Source organism: Opisthocomus hoazin, chromosome 7 (genome assembly GCF_030867145.1).
Source record: "Opisthocomus hoazin isolate bOpiHoa1 chromosome 7, bOpiHoa1.hap1, whole genome shotgun sequence".
In the NCBI taxonomy this organism is placed as follows: Eukaryota; Metazoa; Chordata; class Aves; order Opisthocomiformes; family Opisthocomidae; genus Opisthocomus; species Opisthocomus hoazin.
The window spans coordinates 36717295-36741658 of NC_134420.1; the positions used below are offsets into that span (position 1 = coordinate 36717295).

At 41.7% G+C, this 24364-nt stretch overlaps 1 protein-coding gene across 5 annotated transcripts in view; it reads right to left on the minus strand.

The window, feature by feature from the left end:
• Positions 1–6279, minus strand: part of PALS1 (protein associated with LIN7 1, MAGUK p55 family member) — a 57231-nt gene extending 50952 nt beyond the window's left edge. For all 5 annotated transcript variants that reach the window (XM_075426898.1, XM_075426901.1, XM_075426897.1 and 2 more), the window contains exon 1: positions 6165–6279. The gene's annotated coding sequence lies outside the window, so the exon portion shown is untranslated. The remainder of the gene's footprint in view (positions 1–6164) is intronic.
• Between the last annotated feature and the right edge of the window lie 18085 nt (positions 6280–24364).

The following is a 24364-nucleotide window of genomic DNA, read 5'->3' on the forward strand; positions in this document are numbered from 1 at the left end:
TCTAGGTAGCCCTCATTATCTCAGCTTGAAGCAACACACTTTGTCAGGAAGTGGCTGATGACACTAGTTGAAGTCTTAAGAGAAGATCACAACACACTAAACGAATATTCTACAAACAGTCAAAAACTAAACTGATAATCCAGTAGAAAAAGTCTACAAATCTAACAAGAACTTGGGCTCAAACAGATTTTGAGTGCTGTTTATACTCTTCATAAAATAAAGACGTGAAACAGACCATTCCACTGGTCAAAACCAATACTGCTAGGCTCATAAGTCATTTAGTCAGCCTGACAAGACAATGTCGAGCTGATCAGCTTTTACCTCACTTTACTCTAAGACATTGTGGTAATTCCTGCCAGTAATTAGGTTACTAATTTAGAACACATCTTGATTACTAGAAAAAAATGAAATGGTAAGCGCTTGCATTATGTTGGTTTTAATTATACTGCAATAACAATCACCACCTTTACATATGTCTATCCAGTTGCATTTCAACTCGCTCTCCCTCTCTCCTGCACTTCAGAGCTTCTGATACTGTTCAAATAAAATGTAAATGCCACAGCTTAGTGGCACTAAGCAATTCCATCATCGCTTGATCCTACAGGAACCGATTCTGCAGAAAGCACGTGATATCCACTAATACTGTATTCTCCCACTAACACAGGACTAAGTTTGTCTTCTAACATCATATGCCGTTGCAGACATCAGGAAGAAGAGAACTGCTCTCTGAAAACAAGCATATACATACGTAGGAAGTACATCAATACAAACCAATACAATCCAAACCCTCATCTGTTTGAAACTTCTGGATGCTTCACCTGAAAGCATGAGCTTTGCCTTCAGAGATGACAGAACATTTAGAAAATAGGACATACCAGAGGAATTAACAACACGTTCTCTTAGCCCACACAAGACATGCAGTTAATTTCTACAGTGCACAACGCAGATGTCTGTAACACAGTTTTTCTACAAAAGCAACATTAATTTTCTTAGCCAGGGTCCACTGCATTAATCCATGATTAACGTATCTCAAGTTTCATTAACAGTAGCTGACAAGTAAATGGCAATTCGACACAACAAGACGAACAAGGGCTACCACAAGTTCTCAACCACAACACTGCAGGGACACTGGATGATCCAATACCAAGGTCAAGCCTTAGCTTTATGCACACAGCTGTGCTGAAGAACTTCACTCCAAGCCACAACCACCATGCAGAAATACAGAATCCCTAGTTTTCTCCTCTGCCACACTGAAGACCAGCTTCTAAAAACGATTAATAGAGAAGGTGTTACCAAAGCTTACTACCTTCATTGACCTTAATTGTGAAGATCACGCCAGTTAAAAGAACATTTAGGTTTACATCTGAATATTCAGACAAGAGCTGACTCTGATGATCTCTCTGCCACCCAAAGATCAAGATTTTTCTCCAGGGAAACAGATAGATGATGGGAAACATCAAAAGTGAAATAATTTCTCTGAATAGTGTTTTTACCAAGGCATCAATACCAGTTCTGTATCTGCCTTCAGCCTCGAACAAGACAAACTCTTTAACTTTCATTACTCTTTCGTATACACCTCATTAAACACAAGTTAGCAGTGTGATGGCATAGCAGTGACAACAGCTCACACATGTATCATTGGTAATCTTTACAATACACTGTCGAATGAGAAGTAACTCTTTTAGGCGCTAGTATACCTTGTCCTCCTTCGACCACACATGCTTGTACTCAGAACTCCACTCTACACTCCCAGTATCTAAATGAATACTTCTTTTCCATCCTCTCCTTCCTGACTTAAAAAATATACACTTGTCCTTGGAAACAGACGTGGAATGCATACAGCCACCTCCCAGCGCCATGGCCAGGTCAAAGAGCAGCTGCTGAGGTTTCACTGGCACTTCCCACTGATCAAAGTTTTTTACTTTTGCCGAACTTTCCAGATAGCTTGAAGATACCACTGAACAATTCACACAATGAAAATAAGACAATTCACACTGACTATTCATACAACAGCTGATGAACATACACAGGTTCGGAATCATCTGCTATGGCCAAGTAACCAAGTACGACCTTCCAACAGTTTCCCCAGAAGATGAATCCGTACGCAAGACATGAATGAACTTACAGTTTGGTATCTATCTTATTTTTCTCAAGAACTATATTTTTCCAGAATTTCTAGCTCTTATATCATCTATTCTTTTGTTAGAACTTTGTGGGAGATGAGTAGTTTATTGTCTATGCTGATAAGTATAGCAAATTAAGATAATAAAGTTTATGATTAACAACCATGAGTTGCACTATCACATGTATCAACCCTCAAACCTTTTCTGTAATTCTAGCGAAGAACTGTAAAAAAAATAAAGACTAGAGGCAAAATCAAGCACTAAAAATGTTCACATAAAATCACACTAACTATTTCTTACTCGTTCTTCTCCTTCAGAAGATAATTATGGCCAACAAGAACAGATAACATGATGCAATAGGCAAATCACTTAAGGAAACACAAGGCACTGAGGTGATCTTTTTATAACAGATAAGAACTATAGGTATGTTGAAAAAATTTCATTTTTGTATATAATTATTTGGCATCTTATAAGAAAGCAGAATTAGATCCACAAGAGAATCTAAGTGCCATGCCACCTATTATACTTCACAACCCACAGATAAGCAACCAAGCTCCGCACTGCAATGAAAAGGGGAATTGTTCAAATGTCTAATACTCAACATGAGTAGGAATTGGCGAAGTCATCCAAGAATAAACATACAGAGGAAGATCAGAGGTTTAAGTCTCCAGAATTTCACATGATGCTGGGGGGAGGGGGGGCAATCCCTTTCATCTACTCTTTCAACACCTGGACTGCAACAAGGAAACCTGGGTTCAAATCATGAAATCGTACTTGATCACGTTTCTTCCCAGCCAGTCCCTGGGCTACAGACCCTGTTCACTCCCTTCCCAAGTGAATTCTACTCCCCAAGAGCGAAGCCGGCTGGTGTCTGGAAGCACCTCAAACCCAGACACCCCACAGCCTGGCAGTTAAAGCATCCCCTTTGGGAACTGACAGATGGGGGTTTCAAGTTCTACCAAAAAGCAGAGAGATTTGAACCCAAATCTCAAAATACTGGGCAGGAACTTCAATCATTTACCCATTTGTACAGAAATGCAACATCACATCCTTTTTCTGCCAACACAGAAGTGTGCAAGATTAGGCCTTTCTGTGTTTCCTGCTTCATGGAATAGAAGCATTCCTTGTACAATTATGCATTACTAATAATATATCTGTTTGCTTTCTAATTTAACTGATACAAGCTTTGGGAGTTACAGCATTTTTTTCTTCCCACACAGCTATGTATTAGTATGCAATTAGACACGCTTGCAGTATAAAACAAGTCTTTACCAACAGACATACAGTTTATTACCTCCAGTTTAAAAAAAAAAAAAGTTACATTAAAATAGCCTGGTATATAAACTACTTCTGCAGTTAAAATTTCCTCTTTTTGTTTAGAGTTCTACTTCATACTTTGTTCTGAATTATACTTACAACATTGTCATACAGCAATATCAGGAATACAGAAAGGAGGACGAGTACATAAAACACTTTTTGTCAGAACCGCTGTATTGAAGAAAGCTCTTAAGTAGATAATTAGACTAGACAAATCATTCTGCCAGCATACCTGATTTTAAACCACAATATAAACTGTTCCAACCAAATGAGTTTTCTATTGCAGACATACCAACAAACCTTTTCAAATATACAAATGCCTCTTTTTGCCCATTAGTAAAAGGAGAACAATACAGCAGTATTTAATTAATATTTACAAAAGTCTTGAGGCTTTCTTAGGAATGACCAAAGTAGTAATTGCTCCAGCATTCCAAATACCATAACGTCAAGCCTTTCTGCAACACTACCCTGTCACATTAAGAAAGTACTTTAAAAAAAAGAAAAAGCCAGTTGCTAGAACACTGAAGAATTTTAAACATATGAATACAAATACGAATCCTGTTATCCAAGAAGTAGCAGGCTGTTTGAAATCTCAGCCTTCAGTGTTCTACAAGCTTAACACTAACCGGAATACACTTCATCAACAGTGCAAACTGGAAAAAAAAAAATAGTAGCTGAAACAGGTTGTTACAATGTTAGCATTTCATGTTAAGATCTAGTGTTTGAGAAGACATCATAACAGAATTTGCATCTAAAAATGACACAGGATTTTTTAAATCCTGCAACTTCAAACCATAGCAAGAGATTTTAATTAAAAAGCAGGAAATGGAAGTGTTATGAAAATAGAATTGTTTACATGCGAAAATATATGGCTGCATATTAACTTCAGACTATACTAAGCTTTCCGTGTCCATAACGCTTGGTATGAATTCTAACCTCTACACTCCATTTTTACTACTTCACATCACATATTGCTGTGGCAATGAGATATGCCTGACACCCCTCAATGGCCTGAGTAACTCCTGCAGACTCCTAAGCCAGCTAAATCAGTCTAGTGAACTAATATTTTTATTTACATTTCTCAATAAGTGCAGATCTTTAGAAAAGAAATTTAATAAAAATTAAGTAAAACTACCGTCTTTACTATCACCTAATTCTATATAGCAAAAAATTACCATCCATTGCTATTCCACACATTGCAAGGCAACATGACACACACTGGAAGGCTAATTTGAAAAGAGTGAAGTGACCATGTGTTAACATTCAACTTTGTTAAATTTAATTAATGTTAGTGCTAATAAAGTAATACATTCTAGTATGCTGCAATATAAATATTTGATGCCTTGTTAAACCATCTACAATGCTAACCATTAGTTAAGCTTTTAACATGTGAAATATTGGATTTTTTTGGATCACAGTATGTTGGAAAATAGTTCATATGTGTATAAAACAGCCAGACTCTAAAGTATTTGACACTTAGGTTTGTAATAACAGCTCTAAGATGGTTATAAGAAAAAAGCGTACTGTTTGGGAAAATCCAGAGGACAGATTAAAACCAAAAGACTGCGGGCTCGGATGCCTAATTAAAGACAATTCAAAGATATCCTATTTTGGACAAATTCAGCAAAACCCCCTCCATCTGCCAAAAAGACAAGCAGGTCCCTTTCAGGTGCGTGAAGCTGTGCTCCGAAGCAGCCGCCACTTAGGAAAGGACCACCGCCAGTCACTTCCCAGCAGTTTCACTGCAGCCATCGAGCATCATCACTTACACAGGATGGAAGTATTCCGTTCTAGCAAGCGACCGATGGAGCTAATTTATCCCCACATAATTCCACCGTAGAGGCTTGAAGAACTACCTTTTCACAGAAAAAACCATCACAGCACTAGCTGACAGTTACCCCTCGATACTCCCCGTTGTTTTTTAAGGATCTGTCCCACGTGAGACATCTAAGAAAACTATTATTTTAGACATTTTTTTTTTTTTAAGTATCAGTGTTTTTCAAAACGGTCAAACACCGGTTACTTTAATTTTCTCGTGCGGTCTCTTCGGGAGCTCAGGTCCTCAGAGCTCAGGGCTCTGCCAGCGGAGGCTTTCCTGAACCGCACCAGTCCCGAGCCAGTACGAGCGCTCACCGCTGCCGACTACTAAATCCTCTCCAAGTCGCGCACGTTCAGCCTCCTTCAACCCTGCACAGCCTCGCAGACCGCTACAAAGCGATCTCTTCCCAGAACTGCCAGGGGCGGGACCAGCAGCGCAGCCGGGGGCAGCCGCAGGTCCCCCCCTCGCCCACCCTCCCGCCGATCACGCAGGGAGCGCACCGCCGGCGGCGGGAGGGGTTCCTCGCAACTCCCGGGCCTAAGCCTGCCGCGCCTGCCCGCCGGGCGCCCCGAGGGCGGGGACGGTGGGAGCTGCCCTGGGGAGGCCGCCGGGCGCCCCCCGCCGCCCGCACACCACGCTCCCGGCGGCGCAGGCACCTGTAGCCAGAGCCGCCCCTCCCGGCCGGGCTCCGCGGCCGGGGCACAGCCTGGCGGGGCGCGGAGCCCGACGCGGTCCCCCGAGAGCCGCCAAGCCTGGCTCGGCCCCGCCGCCCCCGGCCCGGCCGGACCCCCAGGCCTGCGGCGGGCGCCGTGGCCGCGGGGGAGGGAGGCTCGCCGGCGAGCCGAGGCCGGCGGCTCCGCGGCGGGACCTGTTGCTCGCACGCCGGGAACGCGGGCTGCGCTCACCGTCCTTCCTTCGCCGCCGCTGACACGCTCCAGCCCGGCCGCCGGCTGGAAACCACGGTCGCCCGCAGCCTGCGGCGTCTCCCCGCGAAGCCGCCCGGCCACGGCCCCCACCGAGCTGCGCAGCCGCCGCCGAGCCCGGCCCGGCCCCGCCCCCTCGCCCGCTCCCAGCGCCGGCCGCCAGGCCCCGCCCCGCTCCTCCCGGCAGAGCCGCGCAGGCGCGGGGTCGCCCCCAGAGCCCCCGCCGGGACGGGGGCGGGGCGGGGCGGGGCGGGGCCGGCTGAGCGCGCGCCCCCTGTCGGCCGGGCCGCAGCGGTGGCGGGCGCGGGCTCGGCTCAGCTCCCATTGAGGGGCTGGGGGGCACACAGGAGACGTGGCACCGTTCGCGTGTCTCCGTCCTCCCGCGGCCGTGTCCCATCTCTTTACCACAGCTCGCTCCGCACCCCGGAGGTGCGTCTCCACGGGAGCCCCTGTGCCCTGAACCGAGCTGGCTGCCTGCCCGGGCTGTGGCCTGCTCCCTCCTCCGCTCCCGCCTCCAGCTGCACCCTCCTGCCCCTCTGCTGAGGCTGGCCTGTGCCCTGGGCACTCCACGCCGCTGCAGCCCCTCACTGCTCCACCTTCCTCGTCATCCCCCCGTTCTCCTTGTACTGCTGCTGGGGCCTGCAGTGGGGTGAAAAATGTTTGCTCTCATCTGAGACCGCGCCTTTGGGAGAGCGGAGGGAGGCTGTGGCATGGAAGTTGCCCAGAACATAGGGTCTGGAAGAATGAAGGAAGCAGAGCATTAAAAGTAGCTTTAGCAAGTTGTTTGTATCCATGGCTGCATTTCACAGGACCAGGGAAATGGAATCTTCAGCACTGCAGTTCAGTTTGAGTTAAAAACTGCATTCCCACCCCTGTTTTTTCAGGCTAGCCTGCCTAGATCATTGCCCGAGGCATGAGAAGAAATGTTCCACTAACCAGAGCAGAGAAAATGGCTTTCTTAGACCACTAAAAAGTCTTAGAGGTATCTACTTCAGTCCATCTCTCCTTGCTTCAGTTTAACCATTTACAAATCTGTGTCATTTAACTCTGCATCATTCTCCGTAGTGAAATCCAGACACAGACTTTCAACATCCTATAATTTCACCCTATACCACGTTTTCTTTGGATCTATTCTAAAGATAGACACAGTCTAATTTTATAAGTCCCCAAATCAGATCATGTGGGTTTCTTTCCTTACCATGTGAAAAGGCCAGCTGACCTGACGCTGACGCACGTCCTGCTCAGCTACCTGCAGAGGAAACTGAAAGCATTCTGCCTTTTCACACTGTGGCTCAGACCCCCCAGGATGTCTTTCTGTTTGCTGTTTTCAGGTCAGCAATGCCTGATGACTGAACTTAACCAGCTATTTCTGTTCTGACCATTAACAAGGGTCTTTATATCAAGTGAACAAGACTGCAGCACTGCAAGAAATACGAAGATCGGTGTACTGCAGAATGACTTACTTGGGAAGTAAAAATGGAGGCAAACCATGACACTGGTCATTCATGGCTGAGCAGCACCAAGCATGGTTCTTTTCACCTTCATATGAAAATGGTGAAAATTCACACGAATCTTTCTTTACAGACCACTTTGCAAAGGACCTGAGAATCAGAAGCGACTTTTTCAAAATAAGATACTTACCTAGAAGGTATAATGGCTGCAAAAAGTAGCTAGGTTCACCAGTTGGCTGTTCACCGTTGTCATCCTCATCCAAACTGATCACTACCTTACTGTCTTTTCAACATCCAGGTTTGGGACAATCAGACAAAAAACCCCCACAAATTCTGGTTGCAGTTTCCCTCAACTGATAGCATTTCTCCTTCCTCTCACAGAAAAATCTCATAGCTTCTGGTTTGCATGTTGCCTTTTAGCCAGTTTTCAAACCAGGATAAGGGAATTTTCTTCAATAATGTTGTGCCATTTGTTATAGAGCAGAGAAGGATTCACACCAATTCCAGAGTTTCTGTTTCCCTCATTTACTCTCTTATATCTGTAGCTGAAGTTTTAATCTTTTGCCAGAAAGGGTTACCAGACCAGGTTAAGACTGAACTTGGGATATATCTGCTTAAAGATTTGTTTGTTTCTTTGGTAACCAGTCTCCTCCCTCTGGCTTTCACAAACCCTAATATTAGCCCTTGGCCAGCTGGCAAATCCATTCATAAGATGCTTCAATGAGGCGTGCTTGGCTAATTCTATCCAACAGATTAAAATATTCTGTCAGGCCAAGAAGTTGTCATACCTGAAAATGTTTCACAATAAAGCACAGGATCAGCAGCGCTATTTGTAAAGACCCAGATAACCTTTCTTTTTCAAATCATTGTGTTAGTAATTTAAATGGACAGATCTGATGGTTCGCTTTGCCTTGTGGGTGCTGTCTGTTGGAATGCAGAGAACACAAAAATTGCTGCGGGAAAATGAACGTTTTGGCTTGAATTTAAAGAACCATGCGTGTTAAAAATAATAGATACAGAGAAAGAAGGTGAATGGGAGGATGAGTAAGGACAATGGAAAGATGATTGGGAAGACTGAAGATTTTAGTCTTCCTTTGTTTTCTCTCAGATGATTAGTCTTTCATAAGGGGATCTACTAAGACAGCTCTTAAAGGAAATGAGAAAATTACCAAAGCACTGTAAACCTTGCTGTTCCATCTCTTGTTCAAAGTTTTTAATAATTATCTTTAAGCAGAAAGGAACTGGAAAGAAATATCCAAGTGATACCTTTGGTGAGCTTGGATCTTAGAATGTTTCGATTTTAGGCATGATTTTTCTATGATTTTACTATCAGGGGTTATGGGAACATTAAAACATGCTTGCAGCTATAGAACCAATGTATTTAGGCAACTTAATTTATTATTGAAGAACCTGCTTTTTAAGGTTAATCCATTCTTTCCACAGCAAATATATTTTAACAAAGAAAATGTTAATCTTTGATTAATTGAATTTGACATGAATTAGTGTCACTGTTTGCCAGCAAGTTGCTGATATAACGGCTGATCAATCTAAATTGATCATGAGCCAGCAGTGTGCCCTGACTGCCAAGAAAGCCAATGGGATCCTGGGATGCATTAGGAGGATGTGGCCAGCAGGTCAAGGGAGGTTCTCCTTCCCGTCTACACTGCCCTAGTGAGGCACCATCTGGAGTACTGTGTCCAGTTCTGGGCTCCCCAGTTCAAGAAAGATGAGGAGCTGCTGGAGAGAGTCCAGCGGAGGGCTACAAGGATGATGAGGGGACTGGAACATCTCTCCTACGAGGAAAGGCTGAGGGAGCTGGGCTTGTTCAGCCTGAAGAAGAGAAGGCTGCGAGAGGACCTAATAAATGCTTATAAATATCTCAAGGGTGGGTGTCAGGAGGATGGGGCCAAACTCTTTTCAGTGGTGCCCAGTGACAGGACAAGGGGCAATGAGCACAAACTGAGGCACAGGAAGTTCCGTCTGAACATGAGGAAGAACTTCTTCCCTCTGAGGGTGAGGAAGCACTGGAACAGGCTGCCCAGGGAGGTTGTGGAGTCTCCTTCTCTGGAGATATTCAAGACCCGCCTGGATGGGGTCCTGTGCAGCGTGCTGTAGGTGACCGTGCTTCGGCAGGAGGGTTGGACTAGATGACCCACAGAGGTCCCTTCCAACCCCTACCATTCTGTGATTCTGTGATTCTGTAAATCTGTCTGATTGTAATCAATGGAAAAGAGAAAAAAAATTCTGACTCAAACTGAGGCATCAGCCTAACACAGGACAAAATGTTTTCTTTGAAACCATTGCCCTCTGGAGGGGGAATAAGAAATCACAGAAGTATTAGGTAAAAATTCCCTTTTATGTCACTGGGTAACTGAATGTATGCTTTACAGTCAAGGAGTGCTTCTACAGACTGATGCAAAAAGGAGTGCTCTGTCAGAAGAGCCACAGTGCTTATGTCAGTGAAGGCTGGAGGAAAACTAATCCCCATCTGTCTGCCCCATTACCCTCCTCCCCTTTATCTCTAAACTCTTTATCTCTGAACTCACTGAACCCCCATTCTACAACAGACACACTTTCTCTTCCAACTTCATCTTGGATCCCTTCCAAGCTGGTGTCATTCCTCTTTATGTGCCAAAATATTTTTTTATGCAATCCCTAAAGAATTCTTACCTGTCTAATGAGGCTTTTGATTGTTTGGGCTTTTTTATTATCTCGATTACCCTTTCTTTCTTGATCTTTTGTTCTTACAAGGTTTTGAGAAATTTTTTTCTCTTCTTTTTATCTCTCTACTTTCATGTCTGGCATCTGTTTAAATAGATAATTTTTCTCCTGTCTTTGAGAACTTCACAGGGATTTTTTGCTTGGCCTTTAGGTATTGATAGCTTATATCTTGGACAATCACATTTAAATGTCACCTTTAACTGAATATGAATGAAAGCGAGCTCCTTCCTGCTCAGACTTTGGCTGTATATTCTCCCTGTGTTGCAGGGGAAATGACAGTATCTTACAGTGGTCTTTCCAGTTTGAGTTATAGCAAGCTGATATCTCCTGATGACAAATCTGGTGATTGTTTTAACCCTAAGCAGGACAGATGCAGCAGCCATCTGAAAGAACATAGCAGCACTAGTCCACTGGTAGGGCTAGCTGTGTTCAATATCTAGTGTTTCAAAAAAGAGTGCGAAGTCCAGAAGTCCAGAAGCTGAATGGTGCATTAGACAAGGAAAACAAAATCTATTGGCCTCCACAACCCAAGAACAGAAACCCTGAATTTTGAAATTAATACAGCAATCCAATTTAATTTCAGCGTTCCTTGAACTAGGACAACAAATACCAAGGATTCAAATATAGTCATGTTTTTCTCCTTGATAGCATCTAGAATCCTGTCCAATAACTACATTTTGCAGTCATGTTCAGTTGGGTGGCTGAAACATCTTCCTCTCTGGCTTCTGGTGTCCTCTGCCACCCCTTAATCCTTCAGATCTGATATGGCACAACTCCAGGTAAGGTTACAGTATTTACAAATAGGGTCGTAAAACCAGCGGCAGTTCAGCTGTGGAAAAAGCTTAATCTCCAGAAGAGAGGTCTCAAGGCTGGGAGTACTGCTCAGCTCTCAATGAGGGGTCTTAAGCCCAGAACAGGAATCACTGGAAGTGAGGATGTACATGTAACAGTTTGGGGCAATCTTGTTCATCCAGAAAAATAATGGTTAATGAAAATTACCTTTTTTGCCGCTGTTTTCCATTCCCCTGTTAAGTTATACTCAAATTAGTGATTACCTTATCTGGCTCTTTACATCTCAGTGCTGCTTCTTCTTCTTCTTCCTTGAGTAGTTTCTCCTTATTTTTCTATGCTACTCTCTTTATGATCATATTATGATCATATGCTACCCTCATTTACATTTACATGATTTACATGTTGTTTCAGTCATCTGTGTGCCTTCCTCTGCACAACTCTCCATCTTTGCTTTGATCTTGAATAAATCTGTAAGGACCTAAAGCGCATATTTAAATCTTTCTGGAAAACAAAATACTGCTTTGCTATTTATAACAATTATTAGTTTGTATCTAAATCCACTCTGTTCTGGCCTGATTTGACATTTACAGGGTGGGTGCATCCTAAAGCCCAAAGTCAAGACAGGATTTTATCTGGGTTTTAGTGTTAACCTGCTTTAGTGCCAACTTGCACATACTTTTTACTGGGTTTTACTGTGTTTTATTTACTTAGTTTTGATCTGTGAATAGAGGGCAAAAGCCACTTTTCTAATGTTTTTATTCTATGGATCTTCTTTTCTTATACTCAAAACCGTACATAAATGCATATCTGTAAAGAAATAAAAACCTATGAGATAGCTCATAGATCTGTGAAAAAATAGGGGAAGAACCAACAAAAAGAACCAACAAAAGTTTCAACAGTTGACCCTAAGGAAAATACTTAGGTGGTAAATCCAAATGAAATAAGACATTTGTGGTTTTAAGAGTCTCCCCAAGTATGATCTTCTTTCCTGAAAGGCAGCTTAGTAGTGGTAATTATGTTAATGATGAGATCCTCTTATCTGATAATGCTGCATTGTAAATATTAAGCTTTACATATTTATCAGTCAAAAGTACAACATTACAGTATAGTGTTCACATATTCTGTAAACTAGAAATGCAGTAAATCTTTCTCTTGAAAGCAAACTAGATGTACAGTAAGACAGGTGTAAGATACTGTAAGACATACAAAACCAACATAATTCTTCTTGTTCCCTTTTTCTAAATATTCACTGAAATAATCTAGCACACTATGCTTTATTTACCAGTCTTGTTTGGTGTAGGCTTTCAGCTTGTGCATTCCTGCTATACTTTAATTACTGCTATAAAAAGATTTATGGCCAGTACCATACCTTTATCCACATGCATGTCAGAATATGACATCAAGCAGAATCGCTTTCAAAATTATTCTTCTTAAAACTTTCATTTGAATATTCCTCTAGTTTTTGAGTTTACTTTCAGCAGATTATAAACAACATCTGGGGCAGTTAACTACCAGCCAGCACATCTGTTGTTCCCCAGCATTTAAAGCAACACTTAAAATCTATTTTATTTGCATCCATAACTGCAAAAGTTTTATCGGAATTATTCTGAAACTACAATTAAGAGACCAACATTTTTTTCTTTGCAAAACATGCTCAGAAAAATCCTTTGTATGTCATTTCATCATATGCATAAATCTGGAGTGGTACTGCCATGGCATAGAGGAAATTCGGGTGTGGCATGCAGTCCCTTTGTACATGCTGATCCCAACTTAATGTCTTCCTTACAGACTTTAGGTGCCAATAGATTTTGCCACCTCTTAGGCAAAGGAGTCATCTTTCAGAGGGTTGCTTGATTTGTGAAAATTAGTTATAAAGGATGGCACCAAAATACACTTGTCTTATGTTGCCATAACCAAAGCAGGTATACTTAATTACCTTTCCCAAGAAAGCAATAGCAGCTACACAATGATCTTTAAGGAAGAAAAAGATTGTTCTGATACTAACACAATAATCATTTCCATATAGCTATGTAGAGCTATATGGATGGCCTTCATTATCCTTGGATAAATCTATAAGCTGCAGTGCCAGTTCTGTACCATTCTCATGAATCTGCGTCTTGACAGAAAGTTGCAAAAACTGTTTTGGAATATATTACATGAATACCACTCTTATTTTGCAGTATTTCCTAAAAAGTGTAGTCAAACATATTATGCTTGGTAGCTCTACTGCTTACAGGATCTTCAGTGGCTGTCATTCTCCCAGCAGTAATTTTGCTTTCAGAGGAGCTGATAGACAGACGGCATACCAGCCTACTGAATCAGCTCAGTGTAAGACTGTTTTGGTATGTAACCCAGCAAGCATCCATGCTGAGTTATTTTCCTTTGCTCCAGGCACAGCAGTTAAGGGGTATTTTTTACTGCATTTGCAACGCAGGCAATTCAGCCTTCTTCCCAGTGTTGTAGTCTGGGAAACACAACATTCTGAGGTTGCTTATTCATTGCAGCATTGACTGAGAGCATTTTAGACTGGATTTGAATAAACTGAGGCTGAACGGTGGCTCTATTTGCATGGTGCAGCAGTCCTTTGTCACACCCTGTCTCTTCCAAGGTCTGTCAGCTGGGCCACAGGTTAGGGTACTATGTGTGTAAGAGTGACTGGTTTTGGCAGCACAATGTATTATCTCAGATTGAACCTGGTTTCTGCAGGTAAAGGACTATATCCACCTGTTCAGTCAATGAAGAGAAACAGAGTGCTCAAGAGCTGTAATTATTCTAGTGTCGCATTGCCACATTAATGACTTCAGAACAACTGTCACTAGTTTAGTGGGCATCTTTATGCCATTTACCGCAACATACAGAAAGTTTTTTTAAATGTATTTTGTTAATTCTTCCATCCTGTCTCCTCAGCCTGTCTTCTGTTATGACAAATGCCTGTAACTGGGGCAAATACATTTACTTAACAACAATTCAGCTCTGAGAATTCAAGAGAGTTTATCTCACATATGTTAGTTCTCATCTGAAAATCACTTTTCTCAAAACGTGCTTGGATGTCTGATCCCTTTGTTCTGATGGATTTTAGCTTGTTTCTTAGGACAGGGTTATCTGTGGTGGGCTTCTGGATTGGCAGGTTGTTTGGGTGCAAACTAAATTTCTCTTTATCATCTTAGGCAGCGTGCAGTGCTCCTCCAGACATGGTATTTAGCTTATGTTATAGAAATACTTAATTATGTTATAATTAGGTATTCCTAATTAAATCTTTAATTTACTGCATTCCGTTCTGCTACCTAGTATATGCAGCATATCTTGATATGAAATCAGCCTAACCATGTGAAATAGTGGTTACCTCTGTACTAGCAAAATGATCATTTCTGATTAATGCAAACAGCTTTTGAATGCAGTATATTCTATTTAAGACTGTTCAAAATATGTATCATAAATTTTACAGTGCTCTACAAACTTAATTTCATCTTTTTCACTTCTACTATGTAAGTTTAGTGTGAAGTCACTGATGGTAAGCATCTGCAGCCAGTCTGTCTGTAGATGATAGTGAAGATGCTGTTACTGATCCTAATTTTTGCAGTATTTTCGTTTGTTCTTGTAGTGAAAAACAGGACTTCATAGATTGTCTATCATTCAAGTGCTTACTGTCCCTTGAGCAGAAAATATGCTATACAACCATTTTCTCAGGGACCACCTAAAAGTTTCTTCCTTGTCAGTGACTGCTACTTTGCTTTTTTGATAAACAGACTCTAAAAGGGTTTTTTTCACCATGGGAGATAACATTGGGATTTCCAGTTACACTGAATGGTATTTCACTCTTGTTCACATTTTGGCTGATACCTAAATTTGAATTTGCCACCACTTGTTGCTTATGGCATCCTAGGCTAGAATCTGATTACACATGGGCTGCCCTCAAAGAGTATTCAGTTAATTTATATTCTCAGGGAACATTAGATTGGCATTTGTCTCCTTGGAAGTTGTGAATTATATATGTTCTCTGTGCCTGTTTGGAGGAAAGCCTACTGACTCTTCCGTCTTCTGTGCCTAGCTATGCTTGTGCAGAACTTCTGCTTCAAAACTGCAGTGAAATACTGCACATGCTGTAAACTACACAGTTAAGTCCCAGTGATGGGTAGCAAGAGCCGTAACAGATACTTTGTTTGCTTAATTCTAAATGCTTCGTAGTTCAGCAAGCCTGTTCTGGCAAAAATGCTGCTACGCATTCCAACAGGATAGCAATGCTTTTAGTGTCAAAATAATTGTAAAAATGGTAAAAACAATACTGAATCCTTATATAATGGTTCTCATTAGTACATTTTACGGTGATTTTCAAAAGAGGCCTGGCTATCCTCATTCTACAAATGAAGATGCTGAGGAATGAAAAGGAAAAGTGATTTGTCCACATCTGTCTAGAAGTTCACTGGCAGAAATAAAACCTATGCTAGTATATGATTTTGTGCCCACTACATGATATTGCTCTCTACCACTTGTGACCCTGCAATATTCTGGAAGATGCTCATATGAGAAGCTTTCCTGACCCTCTCTAAAAATGTAAGATATAGTCAGGTATTATAATGTTAATTCAAGTGTCTATTTCTTTGCCTTCTGCTGCAGGTTGCAAGTCTTTTCCCTCAAAAAATGGTCTCAATCACTGAAAAACGTGGATTCCACTGCCAAGGATCAAAATTTATTTGTTGTTGCTAGTTGTGAAGTGATACAGAGGAGCACAGAGTTTGTTTTTCAGTAATTGTTAATTGTACAATAGTAAGAGGTTATGAATGGAATTGAAGTCTGCAGGGGAATTTTTTCTTCTTTGTGTACGTCTTTTCCTTGTTCCAGCTGCATCTTGCTTTATTTTCTTCTGCTCCTTCTTACTGACTAAGCACTTTGGATATTGCCTGAAGCAGCCTATTTGATTTACTGCCACTCTTTTGGTTTCCTAAAAAGAAACATGATGAACATGAGGAAAACAGTGCAAGAAAGTAAAGAATGAAAGAGAAAAAGAGGTGCAAGGAATCCAGAGAGAAAAGGGCAGAGAAGATAAACATACACCAGGAACCACAAAAGAAGAAAGATCAACCAGAGGGAATTGATTTGCCTTTGTGGGGAGCTTACTAGAATTTGTGCTCTGTGTTCCAAACTGGTCTTTTCCCAGTCTCTCCCATGCTATTCTTGTTCAGTCACTCCTACAGGCTGTCTCACCTACTCACCTCACAGCAGAAATCATCTTTAGTCCTTGCAGAACACCCGAGAGGTGTGAAAAGCCTGTGCATAGCTGGTGTCAGTTGACACGATATTGTCATACTTCTCCGCTGCCTGGGGGTATGCGAAGATCATTTCCATTCTCTACTGAAAGCTGATCAGCAGGTGGAGAAGACAACAGAGTCTGCAGGTCTAAGTAAGCCCAGGAAGAACAGACGCGGCCTCTGCCTCAATATGGCAAATTCGGGAGCTGATAGTAGAATGCAGACTGGGAGAAGCACGATCAGAAAATCAAGGAAAAGAGAGGAGACACAATTGCATGAGAGGAAGAGTATCTCTTTGGAGGAAGGTACTGTTTAAAAAGAGGAAGAGGCACAGAGCAGAGTTGAAAGAACGTGGAAAGTGAGAGGAAGAATAATCTAGAGCTAGAGAAAAGGAACAGGAAAGCTGATCAGAGGGAAAGCTGAAAAGCTGTGAGCAACTGGGGAAAAGGAACAGACACACAAAAAGAAGCAAAGATGGTAATAGAAGGAAAACAATGGGAAACAGCTGTTTTTTCTTCCCTACAGAAAACATGCTGCAAATACATTACTACAAAATTAATACCTAAAAGTAATTGTTTATATAGAAACATGAACATTCAACAGAAAATGAGGACAAAACTCCAGAGGGGAAGTGACTGAAATAAATATGCAGGCCTCTATGTCCCCTGCTCGCAATGCCACAAATTCAAATGCTGGATTTGTCAAGACAGTTTTGTTTTTTTTTTTTCTGAGTGAAATTATGGTTGTATGTGTGTAACAGGAAAATATATGAAGGCTTTTGTTCTGATTGCTTCACTACCTTTCTATTATTACAGTTTCCACAATAAAATCACAAGAAATAAAATATTGTAGCACTAAGCCCAAGTAAAATATAATATAGGTGTTTTAGCACTATATGTATGTCACAGACTATTTTAAAATTCAGGAAATTAATTTGAAATGAAAGTATAATTAATCTTGTACTTTGCACAAGTTTGTTATTGCTGATGAAATAGTACGTCATTATTTGTCTCCATTTAATGTGGAGTGCTGAAATAAGTTCTTGAGCATGTACTAATTTGTATCTCCTCATAACCAATTGCTCTCTGTCAGTACCCCAACTTCTAAAATGAATGGTTATTAAGAGGAAAAGAGTGAAAAAGAATGTAACAATGAGATATTAAAACTGATTAATGTAATGTACCAAAGTGTACGTAGAGAGAGATGCAACAAGATTTTTAGACAGAGAGAGGAGAGATGTATTAGTAGATGGAGAAACAGAAAAATTGAGAAAAGCAGTTAAATGAGAGCACACTGTAAAACAAAATACTTTTGCTTCCAGGCCATGTAGATCACTTTAAGATCACTAGCTGGCAATTAGGACAACGAATTGCATGCAGCCGGCCAGTCAGCTCCAAAGAGGAGCACACAGTAGCATCATGTTCACAACAAATGAAGTTGATTGAGCAAGAACTCATTCAAACTTTTGTGACTTAGCAAAATGGAGAAGTATGCAGAGGAAGACGATAAAAGCTTTTAAGAGACTGATTCACTGACGTGCAGAATGATCATGAGTTTAGACATAAAGTAAGGGGCGTCAATAAGCTGTGGCTCCAGTTTCTGTCATTCCTTGGCAAGCATAGATAATAGTGTTTAATCACTGACAAGAAGAGGAGAAGTTTAAACAAGGGAAACTGTGAACATTAATAAAGACTGCCTTTCAGGCGTGTACTTGCTCCACCTGGATATTGTGTAGAGATTTGTGCAGAAATGCAGGATTTTAGAAAGGATGATAATGCTAATCCCAACATGACATTGTGGAGAGTGCTCAAAAAATGTGTCCACATTCTGCTTGAAACATGAGACCAGACCTCATGCTTGAGCACACTGCAGACACAGTATCTGGAGGCAGATTCATGTTCAGACGTGGGTTTTTGGGAAGGCTTACAGCACACTGGAAGAGAAGGCATGGGCCAACATTACCTCTTTGGCCTGCAGCTTTCTCACCCTTTTCACCATCCCGTGTTTTATCTGATTTTGCATTGGAGTTGCAATGGCTGTCATCAGCTAAACAAGTCAAACATCAAGGCCTTTCTAGAAGAAACCTGACACTGAACCCTGGAAGTGATCACAGCAGGGAATGAGCACAGGCCACCTTCTAGTAATATGGCCATGCAAGTGCTGATCTATTGGCAACGTGGACATAGGAATATTTGTTCTAAAGAACTCCCAGCTGATGAAGTCTCAGCTTCTCTCATCTATTAGTGAAGCAGGAATAGCAATGAGAAAGTGAGTAAATATTCGAAAAACTGTCGTACCTGAAGTCTGTAATTTTTTTTCACTTTTTTTCTTCATTGCATTTGTCCTTGGGGAAAAAAAAAGTTCAGGAAAAAAAACATTACACCATTGCCAACAAACTCAGGAAAAAGTCTTGCCCTAGTAATATCATTATGTACCAGGATCAGTATTAAATAACTGCTATTATTCTTTTTCTGTCTGGAGTAGAAACATGTGTTGCTAAATGATGTAGTAAGTAAGCTTTGTTGAAGTACAGTCACACTAACACACAGAGATATTTGAATGTTATAGACTCCACTTACATACGACAGATGTGAACACAGCACACACCTGAACACATGACTTAGGGCCTAGGTGTAGTTTGAGAAGTGACTATGCTGAAGTCTTGTTCTTTGCTGTCATGCAGATGCTTGTGTAAGTGGCAGTTTTGATTTCCTCCTGCCATCTAACTTTTGCTTGTCTAGTTTGTGCAACAGCACCAACAAAAAAATCTGCTCCTTTTCTGCACCAGCCAGAATGGATATGGCAGTGAAGAACATACAGAAACGATGGATTTCTGGTGCCAAGACACGTTGCTGATTTTGGGCAGAAAGGAAACATTGAGTCTGCCCCATGCTATATGATTTCTTCATACACTGGGCGTCTAAATCAAAGCTGCCTGTATGCAGATCCTTCAGCATTCCAGGAGACCACTAAGCACTTAAGTCACTGAACATTCACACACTTTTGCTTGATTGTCTATCTTTGTGAACCTGGGGGGGTGGGAGGGTGAGCAGAAGGAATGGACTTTCAAAAGCCCCTAAACATCTGAGAAATCAAAGTCTGGATACACGGAAACCCCACTGTATTCTTCAGCTTCCTAATCCATTAAAGCATGAGGAAAATCACAGTAACTCTGAAAAGGTGTTGCAATAATGTATTTTCTGAAGACAAAAATATGACACATTTTACTTTTCAAAGTCAGCAGCAGAAACTAAGTATATCAGAATCATTTTCCAAACATACCTACCTAGTTTTATTCTTGTCTGGGCTTTTGCTCTTCTTTGTATCCAGAGGATGTACATTGACTACACCGTGGTTTCTTGCCTGCTTGGTTTCAGGGAGCTTTGAAAGGCTTCCCCTTTCCTTCCACTCCACTCTCTTCTGTGGGACCCACTGTACCTGAGAGAGGAACTTGGTTGGAGCAGGCTTGCTTAGTAACTTCTTCTTCCTCTGTTTTGGTGTTAGGCACATCTTGTGGGTTGTCCCTCTTGAAGGAAAAAGGAAAGATTAACAGATACAGTAAAGATTAACAGATACAGTAGAATCATAGAATCATTAAGGTTGGAAAAGACCTCTAAGATCATCAAGTCCAACCGTCAACGCATCACCACCATGCCTAGTAAACCATGTCCTGAAGTGCCATATCTACACATTTTTTGAACACCTCCAGGGATGGTGATTCCACTGCTTCCCTGGGCAGGAACTTCCCTGGGTAGCAGCTGACATGAAAAAGAGCTCTGCACAGAGCTGATCAGCACAACTGGAAATCTGTGATAATTTCCTATATAGTAGTCCCCTGTATAATGAATATTCTGTTATAAAGTGGTGTCAGAAAGACCATCCATAGGAAACATGATATATTAGTCTAGAAGAGAGACTACTGTTTCTCCTACATTCTGAATTTGTTGGTGATTGTTTGCCTACAGCTTTGGCTAGAGGTAACTATGCAGTCCATCAAGGGATATCAGATCCCCAAACTTAACCTCTGAGTACTGTTTGTGGCTTCACCTCCAAGTTCTCTTCTTCTGATTCATGTCCAGGATTCCCTTATTTCCAGGTTATTCTCCTCATTTTGCTCATATTTGGAAGCCGAGATAAGATCTTTGCTCTCCTTCCTGTCTAGATTTTGAGATCGGTCCCTTCTAAAAATCTTTCTAAGTCTCCTGCTTTCAAGTAGCTGAGGCACATGTCTGTCATATGCAGACAGCTTTCTCTCTAAACAGTAAGAGAGCAGGGAGGATGTAACAATCCCAAGGAAAATCCAAGCTTGAGAACTGTCAGCAGATAAGTCAATAGTGACTGACAGCCAACACTTCAAGGTGATGAAACACTGATGAACACAATAGAGATTCTGGGTTTGTAGCATGGTTTTAGTATATTGAATCACTAGTAACATCTGCTGTACATGCAGCAGCTGACATTCACGTCAGGCCAGCTTACGTCCGGAAGGTTGTACAAGGATCTGGTCTTTGACATGAGATGAGAGAGAAAGCAAAAAACATGGAAGAAAGGTGGCTATGTAGGGACAGTTGAAATAGGAAAGTGTCAATTAAGAAATTTTATAAATCCTATATTTAGTTTCTCTTAACAACCTATGTATTTTTGACTTAACACAGAGTTGTTCCTTCTCTCTGCTGGCAAAGATGGGGAGAAGATGGGAGCTCCTGAGTGCAGAGGAAAGATATGCATGCAGCAGTGAGTGCTGGCCATGTGATTGTTTTTTTTCTCCCTGTGGATGTGCCTCTGCTTGGCTAGAGCTGTGTTGGCTTGAGTGGGAACTAAAGACCCATCAATGCCTGTGCTGACAAACTGTTGTTTGCTTGGAACTTAGGGGAAATAGATAATGTTGAACAGCACCTTTAACCATCCAAGTTCCTTCCTAAGTGTGACTCTGAGGTAACAGGTCCCTTCTGCGCTTAGCAAAGTTTCTGTATTTGATATTCTCTTTAGGACCTCCTGAAGCATTTTTTGCTGATGCTCACTGTTCTAATATTTTTTCTCTCTTAGCTATGGCAAGAAGCTGCCTTCTGCCTGTCGGGCTGTCTGCTGCATCATTTCTCTCAAGAACTTTCTTGTTCTGTCCTTCGAATGGATCAAATGCCTTTGGCCTCTTTGCTTGTTAGTTGTCAGTCCCTGCACAGGTCTCAGCTGTGCCATGTCTTCCCTCTCTGCTTTTTTTCATTGGGTTGGGGAATTCAGTCAAAAAGAACCATTTAAAAACACACCCCCACCTATGAAGGAAAACTAAACACTGAACAATAAGTAGTATGCTATTTATTGATTCACAAAAATTTACCAGGGCTACGGTGCACCCATCATTCTGACTCCCATTGCCATGAAAGTCTGTAGGGAGTTTACAAGCCAGCTGTTTTGATAAAGAGAACTGTAGCACCTTCAAAGCATACCAAAACTTGACTTGAGAGATAGTAAAGAATATTGGCAGAAGTGATACCTTCTGATTGGTGAGCTTCAACTTGTGATATGTATTTGTTAAAGACTCACATTTTCTGATGGTTTGTTTGGTCTGGGAGCTTTCCTGTAACATGTGGCAAAATCCTTGCATTTTACATCAACTTCAGTATTCCTGGTATTTTCTGGGGGTTTCAGGAGAGAGATGAGCTGCAGCCAGAGGAGGAATAGGTGTTGTTGCTGGTCTGGCGAGGCACAGAGCTCTAGATAATAGGAACGGCCCTTTACTAATTTTAACATGAGGTGATGCTTATCTGTGCTGTGGACAGAGAGTTCCACAAACTTCAAGGGTAAGAATCTGTGAAAAAAGGGGAAACTCACCGTTAAGCACAAGTGGAGATTCCTCTCAAAGAAGATATTGCGTCTGTCAGACTTACAGGTAGAGTAAGACTAAAAGTGAGAAACTGGAATAGGAACAATCTGCCGTGTGGATTTGAACACTCTTCTCAGGATTGACCCTAGCTGATTATGGAAGAAATGCTAGGCAGCAGTGCACAGAATGGAGGCAAAGGAAATCAGCTTCTTTCCCATGCCTTTATTCCACCGCCTTATTCCCTGACGGTCCTGTGCCCCCAATCTTCCTACAAGCTTCCTGCTTCCAGTATATTTAGAAAAAGGTTTATTAAGTATTCCTAGTCATCATCTAGCTATACACATGTGGGTAGAGCTGGGCTGAAATGATGACCGGAGTGGGGCCTTAAGGTGTGTACTTACATGTAAGTGATTCACCTAACTTTACTGTGTTAGTGCTGGGACAAAGAGTCAGTACCAATGTGAGGTCTGTTAATAAACTGACGCTTAAAAGAAGCAAAACACTGTATGGAACTGGGAAATACATTCATATCTCTTACTTACTCTTCAAAGAGGTGTTTTACCCTTCTTGGTGCTAACCGACCTGGTAAGTGCTAGCTCTTTCATGTGAGGTGGCTGCTCTGAGAGTTTCCAGAAGTTTGTCATTCTTTCCTGTGGGGACACAGGCACCTCGTGTGCTACCAGCATTCCACTGGGCATTGGTGAGCTGGAATCGGCAGCGCAGATGCCGATGGTCACGCAGCTGGGTCGGTTATGGACGGAAATTGGTTCCCCTCTTCGATTAACCTGAACAACAACAATAAAAAAATCAGTACTGACATTTGCCGTATGATCTCTCAGGGAATATACTACCAATACATTTCATGGTGTTTTGACTTGGGGGTCCTGGGGCTTATGTACTGGGCTGGTGAGGGAAGAGGGAAATGTGGAATAACCAGACAGGAATGTCTATGAATGAAAAGAGGGGAAAGAGGTTTAATAAAGACAAAGGAGGACTGGAAGTCGCTGGCTCTTGTGTAGTCCCCATCATTGGGTATCTGATTGCTGCAGTCAGAAACCTCTTGAGTACCATTATCTTGAATTTCTTAGGGCAAACATGATGGAATATGCACTCTGTTCTGATGATTCATTGTCTTCATCAGCACTAGTGCGATACTAATGAGACCTGGTTATGAACCAGGATCCTGCTAGGTGCTGTACAAACACGGAATGGAAAAAGACCCCAGGTAATTTATGTGTAAGACATGAAATTACAGAAAGAAAAAATGAGAAAATACAAGGAGATAAGAATAAGTTGATATGTATGATTGAATAAAATATTATTGTCAGGGTTTGGTTTTGATAGGCATCAGAGAAAAAGCGTGTCCTAAGAAGGAATTTCAAGGAGGACATTACATTGAGTTTGTGGATATCCAGTAAAATCTCCAAATCTCCTCCCACCTGTGAGAGGCAGTATGTAAAAAAGATCAAATGCTTTTTTTTTTTTTTTTTTTCATTTTAACCTAAATGAGTCAGTGATGGAGCTGTTTTCTTGGGTTGATTGGTTAGGGCAACTGCCTCCTTGATAGTAAATGAGGTTCTGATAAATAAGGCAGGGAAAAATTATGAAGTACCTTGAAAATAGAGACTTAGGGCTAATTAACATTCTGCATGTGTATCAACAAGGCAAGATTGAATTAATCAAGGCAAGACCAAAGGATGTTGCAATTATCAAAGGGAGGTGATGAAATCCTATGAAAGACACAGCTGAGATATATTATGTAAATAGAATTCAGATATTTTACACACACTGCAAATGTGGCATTGTAGGAGTGTAGAGTGTAGCCAGAGTCTTGCAGCATTCTTTGGCCAGTGCTTAGGGTAAGGGGCAGGCAGAGCAGTGATACTGCCTGCAGGGATACTAGAAGCTGCAAGTGGGGGCAGATTTTCTGGGGAAGGCTGGCTGCCATTTAGGCTAGGTTGAACTGACATTGATGGCTAAAAACCTTAATGAGATTGCACAGAATCAGAAATTTGCTGGAACAGTCCTAGCTGTTGCTGTAGGAAGGAGTTGGGGCTGACAAGGAAGGGTGAAAACATCACTTTTTGTCCTCCTCCTCTAATTTGCAGGATTACTGTTGCTGGGTTTCTGGACTATTGCCTGTAAAGTGTG